The 8526-nt window shown below is 37.2% G+C and overlaps 1 pseudogene; it reads right to left on the bottom strand.

Annotated features, from left to right (window-relative positions):
• Positions 1 to 4894: 4894 nt before the first annotated feature.
• On the bottom strand, positions 4895 to 5555 carry LOC119239040 (60S ribosomal protein L9-like; annotated as a pseudogene).
• Positions 5556 to 8526: the final 2971 nt, after the last annotated feature.

Below are 8526 nucleotides of genomic sequence, written 5' to 3'. Positions count from 1 at the left end.
AACGCAGTACCTGGTACCTATTATTTATTAAATAGTTATTGCCTAACAAATAAAGATAATGTTATTCTGGAAAGTATAACTAAAATTCATTGAAACACCATATTTCAAAACTGTGGTCTTTGCATATTGTCCCATATTTTTATTTTCAGTCAACCTCGATTATGAACTATTTGTTCATTCTCCTGTTCAAGTTTCTATTTTTCCCAAAAATCTTTTTTTTAATAAGATGAATTTTTTAAGATATATTTATTCATGCATACAAGAACCAGGGTACAGGCCAAATGTTCAGGATTCACCAGAGACAGAGCAAGGAACAGAACAGGCAGATCTATTGAAATACACTGCTGAGGGGAGCAGCAAGCAAGACAAGAGAGGTCTGCTATGCCATGTGGGTATCTACCCAGCCAGCTGGGATTGCACCCACACTGCAGAGGCTGCAGACAGCTTCACAGCACTGCACTCAACCACCTGTGCCACCAATGAAGCACTTTCCCACAAATCTAATATAGTTTGCTTTATTTCAACAGTCACCAAATCTACCATTATGGACTGTTATTTGCAAGTTGGTGAATTGATGATATGCTTGTTTTTTTATGAAACATCATACTTAAAATATTTATGCAATTTTTGTTCTCCTCTATTTGTTTGCCAGTTGAACATAGATATAGGTCCAGCATCGCTCCTTCCCTAAATAGTTTCTTTATCTCGGTCCAACCACAATGTCTCTTGTCTCCACATTACACATAACTTGCAACATCTGGATGTTATAGAAAACAAGAACAGAGGGAAAGAATTCCTTTTTTATGCACCTGCACTCATTTATCCCCTGCCTATTGCAAAGAACACCTGGATCTCAGGGCTCCAAAGACTCCACTCCTCCTAGCTCTCACAAACACTTGATTACTATACCCAGTTTCATAAACGTACATAGACACCTTTGAACGCTAATGCCATATCACCACTTTAAAATTTTATTCCTTAAATATCTCGCATTTTAGAGGGTGGAAGAGCACTGAATTTTGTATTGACAAAAACAGTATGTGAAAACAAATTCACTTTCTACATCTTATCCAGTGGTTAAATAGAGTACATGTTATGAAAGAATTCTACAAAGCATTCCCTGCATTTCTGTAGTTCTTGTTCTCTTTTCAGTTTCTTTTGCAGATGTCTGAACCAGACTGCTTCCTGGGAAGCATATTAGAGGAATTAAATTTAGATTAAATCTTATGAAATTCACTCACTCTAAATAAACTACAGTAGACCAGGTGTTATTCAAGCTCAGCGTTTAAGCAATCTATAGCTTCCGACTTCAGCAAACTGTTACTGCAAGTAGGTTGCAAAAAAATGTTTAGCCTTTCTATCAGTGAGAGGCTGTCATTTTATTCTTCTCCTTTTCATTTAAGGGCACCACGTACTTCAGCAGGAATGTGGCTAATATGTGATGAGTGTGGCCAAAATCTACTATAAAATTTTTCCACTTATATAAGGAATTATGTGTGGAAATCTAGTTTAAAAAGTTCTCCTTCATTTTAGTAATATATCAAATTCTCTTCTAGATGGTGGTGTCCTGAACAGTAGCTATTCGGTTGTCCTGTCCCTAAATCTGGCTCAGGTTTTACCACCTTGTCAGTCTTTGCTGCTTCTGTCACGAACTATGCCAGTTATGCTAGCATCCTTATGTTGATTCATGCACAGCCAACTGACCACAATGCTGGCTTTTCTACAGTCATAAGCCTCACTCACAGAACACATCTGATGCCTGTTTGATATACTGGATGCAAGGTTGAAAGCAATTTGAACAATACTCAGAAACCTCCCTTGACGGAAGAAAAGGAGGAAGGTCAGTAAGGTGGGAAAACAAAGGAAAGGAAAACCAGAAGGACCTGAGAATGCAAAAATGTGAGTCCAAAGAGCCACAGAGAAAAGAGAGAGAAGAATATCAATTAATTAGCAGGGCACTGGATAAAAGCAAAATTTTTAACATAGTATTATTTTTAGATAAAAATGACCTAGACAACAATACAGAATTAATTCTAGATTGATTCAGTTTTTCAAAAAGAATATCAATCAAGTCTTGTTCTTAAACCACATGCTATTTCTATCTAAATACTTTTAGGAAAGTATTATATATTGTTAAATGTCAAAGAAACCTGTTTAGTTGATTACAACAATAAATTCTACTCTGTATGCTTAGTCTCTATGACTTTAGTGGGTTTTTCTCTGAATTGGTTCACAAAGTATAAATGCATGTAAATGAGATAAATCTGATTTCACTACAAATACCACAGGAAAAGTATTGATTTACAGTTGAAGAATTTTAATGATAACTAGTATCAACCAATGAAAGCAGAATGCAAAAAATTTTTAAGTATAAAAAAGGAATTGTTGGACCAAAAAAAAATGGTTTCAGCTTTAGTGCAAGTTTGTAAACAGTAGAACTTGTCATTTCAGATATTTGATTTCTACAAGTGCTAAACCCTTTTATTTCTATTTGCTAACATATAACCAACTATAATAAAGCAAACAGATTATGATGATCCATTTTAATGCACTACTTCAATCACAGGTATCTCTTTCACACCAGCAAACAAAGTTTTCTGGCTGAAAAAAATTTATATGACAAAATGGCACAGCAGTTGAGTGCTGGGTTGCGAAGCTGCCCGCAGCCTCAGCAGCGCCAGTTCGATCCCCAGCTGCTCCCGGCCACTGGAGGAGGGTCCCGCATGGCGCACAGACCTCTCCTGCCACCCGCTGCTCCCCTCAGCAGTGTACTTCGGTCCTTCTGCCTGCTCTGCTCCCCGCTCTGGCTCTGGTGAATTCTCTCACCCTCCCACGCTTCTGACTGTACCCAGTGCTTGTATAAATAAATAAAAATAAATCTTTAAAAAAAAAAAGGAAACATTGTACAAAAATGAACAATGATGTAAAATATATATAAATAAAATAATTTTAAAAAATAATAAATAAAAAATATAAGAAACATATATAATGGAGAAGTAAGTAGTAGAAAAGTAACAAGAGGACAAAATCTGTTTGAAAGTACTCTTACCAATGGTTTTCATCACATCAGCCAAAACAAAGCCTGTATTTTCTACTCCCTGATACATCATGTGAAGTTTTCATATGTAGAGCCCTATTATTCAAGAGTATAATAATAGATAGTACACTTCAAGTTGTAGAAATTACTGTTATTGTTCTGCCTTCTTAATTCTGTTAAGTTCTGGTATGCTTAGTTTACATGTATAGTTACATGTGTATGTATGTGCATTTTGTCATATTTTTATTCTTTATAACATAAACTTACATGAAATAGTCTAAATACTTCATTGAAAGAAAACATTCATTATATACGGATGAAGATAATGGCACACAACACACATGTGCATGTAACAGCAAATATAACAGCATTCTAAATGCACTGGGTGTTTTACAAATCAGCAGCTAACTGTCTCCCAATTTCAGAAGAATGAAATAAGAGTATATAGATTAGACAGCTAGTTTCTTTATGTGTGAAAGTTTTCTCTTCATTAACTGGTTTGAATTTTTTTAGGTGTCTATTAAAATTATACAAATATATATACATATATACACATATATAGCCTAAACTATCTTGCGTGACTTTATTTTAAAGATTTATTTATGTATGCATACAAGAACTGGGGTATAAGCCAGAGGTGCAGGAGGTGAGAGGATTCACCAGAGAAAGTGGGGAGCAGAACAGCTGGATCTACTGAAATACACTGCTGAGGGGAGCAGCAGGCAAGACAGGAGAGCTTTGCTGCACTATGTGGGTTGCTCCCTGTCCAGCTGGAGATCGAACTCATGCTGTAGTGGCTGGCACTAGCTTGATAGCGCTGTCTTTAACCCCTGTGACACCAGGGAGGCCCTCACTTGACTTTTTGAAGTAAAAAACATTCATTGTGTTATAAAGACATTCATATTAAATTTATTGATAGCCTCTAATCAATACTTTATGATAAAAAGGAGGAAAAGCTAGGGTCAAATAAATCTAATGAATTAACTTAAATACTGTGCAAATATTACTATAAACATAACGGACTCTATCTAGTTTGCTAAAGTCACTGGTATTGTATGTATTTTTCACATGAAATGAATAAAGGATAAAACAATTTCACATTGATTTTTAATCTGAAGAAAATTTACGAGTATTCAAGAAACTGTCCTTTACAAGCAATAATTATGATTATCACATAGTTACAACCCAATTTTAAAAAACTTTAGCAAGTCACAGCTATTTTATTAAATTCTTGGATATATTTTCATTTATGTAGATGTTCCTACATTTCTTTCAACAAATTTTTGTAGTTTTCAGTACAAGTTTTACATCTCTTAAATTTAATCCTAAATATTTTGCTATTTCATATTATATTAAAAGGAATTCTTCTCGGGCCTCCCCGGTGGCGCAGCGGTTGAGCGCTGGGTTGCGAAGCTGCCCACAGCCTCTGCAGAGCCGGTTCGATCCCCAGCAGCTCCCCGGCCACCAGAGGAGGGTCCCACATGGCGCGCAGACCTCTCCTGCCACCCGCTGCTCCCCTCAGCAGTGTACTTCAGTCCTTCTGCCTGCTCTTCTCCCTGCTCTGGCTCTGGTGAATTTTCTCACCCTCCCGCGCTTCTGACTGTACCCAGTGCATGTATAAACAAAACAAACAAACAAACAAATAAATAAATACATGCCTCTATTTAAAAAAAAAAAAGGAATTCTTCTCTTAATTTCATTCAATCTTATGTTCATAACATTCAATATAATGTAATTTCAAACAATCATTATAAGTACAGTGTTATTTTCATCTTTGTGTACTTGAATTTGTATTACAGATATTTGACATGGGGAAGAGAGAGGGAGATTTTCTTTCTTTTTTTTTTCAATGACGACTTTTATTATTGCATCTCAAAGATGTATCACAAATAGGTCTAAGAAATCATCCATTATCTTGCTGCTCTGTAACTGGACAACTTAAATCTTACTCATCAGCTTGCTGAACTGTTCCCTTTCAGAAACATAGATACCATCCAAAAATTTCCTGATATCCTTGTTTTTAACTGTGGTGGCTTGCTGAATCAAAGCAGCTGAATTTGATACAAGTTCAGTGTCGTTTCCTTCAAGAATCAACTCATCTTTCTGGGCTTGAGATACTGAACAAGCAACACCTTGTCTCATCCGAACCCTGCGAATGTATTTTTCACCCAAGAAATTTCAGATTTCAACAAGAGACCCATTCTCCTGAATAACAACGTTGATAGGGAAGTGAGCATACACAGACCTCATAACGGAAGCCCAGTGTAACACCCTTGATCATGTTCTGTACATGACTACAGATAGTGCTAACAGTAGCCAGTTCCTTTCTATTTCCCCACCATTTGTCAACCCAGAGCCTCTTCTTTTTCTTCCCAAGCAAACTGAGTTCGACATTGATGTGATTGAAGTCCCTCCACAGGGTGCCTCTGGGGCCCTTCACAATAACAGTGCGACCCATCAGGGATATATCAACATTTTCTGGAATGTGGACAGTCTGATTGCTGAGAATGAAGACCATTCTCGCAGTAGCTGGGGCAAAGAGAGAGGGAGATTTTCTTTGTCAGTGATTAAGCAGATATTTACATACTCTTTCATTTTATTCTTTCCAAAACATAAAATAAGATAGGAAATTTACTTGATACTGTTTATCAACCAGATTCAAATGGAATGTAGTTGGAAACACAAATGTATAGAGAAGCAAGACTGTATGATGATTCTGTGTTCTCAACTCTATTCTCACTTAAAGCTTGTGTCAATCTGCCTAATAGAATTATGTCACATCTGGGTCAAGGATTATGGAGTGGCTAACCCCACTTTGCTATTTTGTTCCTTAAAATTCCCCAGATGTATTTAGGGTCATGTCAAAGTTCTGCACTCATAATCCATCCCAAAATGAAGAATTTAGGCTATGAGTTAGTCCTCTGAGTGATACCAGCAGCACAGTCACCCCTTATCTTTTCATGCCTTTTCCATAAGCTTTTGTGATGACTAAAAATGACAAAAGATAGAGGAAAAGCAAATGTCAGCCAAAAGAGAGTTGAGTGAAGTCAAACGTTTTTTTTCTAAAGACCTTTAAAAGTGTGGAGATTACAAGGAGTTAGAAATGAATTATAAATCAGGATTTGTACTCTGAATCTAATAGTACTTTGACCATACTTATAAACAATGAAAAAAAAGGAGGTTCAATAAAGATTAAAAAAGTATCGAATACCGCAAATATGTGATAATTTAATATTTCTGTTCTTTAGTCTTAGATTTTTTTCAAATGGTTTTACCTAAGTAAACCAAAGAAGAAAAGGAGATATTTGTATACTTGTTATTAGAATCTTATAAATAGACAGGTATTGAGATTACACAGTGTAGCCCATCATGGATGGCTTCGTACCTCTGTGCATGTTTTACTATTAATTTTATTTTCCTAAATCTTTCAACAAAATTGATTCTCTAGATAGATATATGATTGTATCCTAGAACTTCTATAACCTCCTGGCACACTACTATGGACCAAATACATTATGAGAACCCAAACTCCATATTTTATTACACACCTAGTCCTGTGTCTAGAATCCATGTTCATAATGTGCCTCACTTATCTACATTTAGAAGTTTGGTAGTTAATGGATGCTGAACCACTTTAAATAGTATCTGGCTGAATTTACTATGCTCTTCTTTAGCCATCATTTGTGAGATTAGTAGAAATGTTCACATGAGTAATTGAGACTATAATTACCAAAATGTCCATACAGTTGGGCATTTAAAAGGAGCCTGGAAGCTTTTTATCTTTTATTGCAGTTTGTTTTTAAACCTTTGATTTATCCTCTACTGTGCAAGTGTTTATGAAATATTTTATGGAAAAAAAATGGACTAATTCAGGATTAAATTGACTTTCAATGAAGATACAGAGCAAGACAGTAGGAGATGTCCTTTTCTTATTCTTCTAGTTCAACTTTATTCAGACCCCAAAACTCAGTTGATGTGACTTCAACAAATAAAAGCTTTCTCTGTGTCTAAAACTACCAGTCTAGATTAGGTGCTACTTTGAGCTCTCAGAATATCTGTACTTGCTTCTGTCATAGCTTTTGTGACATTACATAAGGTAAATGCTGCAGATCTACTTCCTAGAGAATAGGCTTCTTTAGATTGGGAACTATGCCTTCCATTTCTGAATCCTTAGTGCTTTATCTGGTGTCTAATATAAGTCTACTAAATAATAATTAATAAAAACTTCATGCATTCAAAAACTCTTAACTCCCTGGCCCATTCCACTTTTGTTTCTTTGCTCTTTTATGACTAGTTTTAAAGAGATGTGAACCAGGAATTGATTTCAAACTATTATCTTCAATTCCAGCTAAGTGATGATGGATTTGGTTTTACTTGATGGATTAGATTGGAATACCATTCATCTTCCAGTTTAAGAATCTTCTCTTTAAACAAAAATGCTCTTAAGATCCTGGGCAATCTCTCTTTATTATGCAGTGACCTATTCAAATTTCATTTAGGAAGAGAGGTCACATCTCACATAGGATTAAACTGATCTCTGGTAGATGATTTCAAGGAGCTCTAGTAGATGATTTCTGAGAGAAAGATCTCTCTCAGAAGCTCTTTCCTGTGAGCCCAAGATTGACTAGTTCATTTTTTGGTTTTACAAATAAAACTTGGGACACCTAGCCCATTGTCAGCTATTAGTAATGACATCTTAGTGTGAATCTGTTTTACTTATCTTCTCATAACATCTAAATGAGATTAACTGCGGGCCTCCCCGGTGGCACAGCGGTTGAGCGTTGGGTTTTGAAGCTGCCCGCAGCCTCTGCGGAGCAGGTTCCATCCCCGGCTGCTCCCCGGCCACTGGAGGAGGGTCCCACATGGCGCGCAGACCTCTCCTGCCGCCCGCTGCTCCCCTCAGCAGTGTGCTTCGGTCCTTCTGCCTGCTCTGCTCCCCGCTCTGGCTCTGGTGAATTCTCTCACCCTCCCGCGCTTCTGACTGTACCTAGTGCTTGTAAAAATAAATAAATAAATCTTTTTTAAAAAATAAATAAATAAAATGAGATTAACTGCCCTAGCCCTAAAGAGTGATGTTTTACTAGACCATATTTAAAGGATAAAAAGTACATTCAGGCGGACCTCCCCGGTGGCGCAGCGGTTGAGCGCTGGGTTGTGAAGCTGCCCATAACCTCTGCAGCACCGGTTCGATCCCCCGCCACCAGGTGAAGGTCCCACATGGCGCGCAGACCTCTCCTGTCGCCCGCTGCTCCCCTCATTAGTGTACTTCGTCATTCTGCCTGTTCTGTTCCCTGCTCTGGCTCTGGTGAATTCTCTCACCCTCCCGCGCTTCTGACTGTACCCAGTGTTTGTATAAATAAATAAATAAACCTTAAAAAAAATAGTACATTCAGGAGCCTTTGGCACTCACTTCCTTAATGGGGAGGAAAGAGGTAGTACAAAGTCATTAGCAGCTTGTACAAAGTCAGAGAGCAAGAGAGGCCATAGGC

The sequence above is a fragment of the Talpa occidentalis genome, unplaced genomic scaffold (assembly GCF_014898055.3).
Source record: "Talpa occidentalis isolate TD23 unplaced genomic scaffold, MPIMG_talOcc4v2.1 talOcc4.11, whole genome shotgun sequence".
Classification (NCBI taxonomy): domain Eukaryota; kingdom Metazoa; phylum Chordata; class Mammalia; order Eulipotyphla; family Talpidae; genus Talpa; species Talpa occidentalis.
Note: the sequence above shows the minus strand (reverse complement) of the source record. Positions and strands in the feature narration are given on the sequence as shown.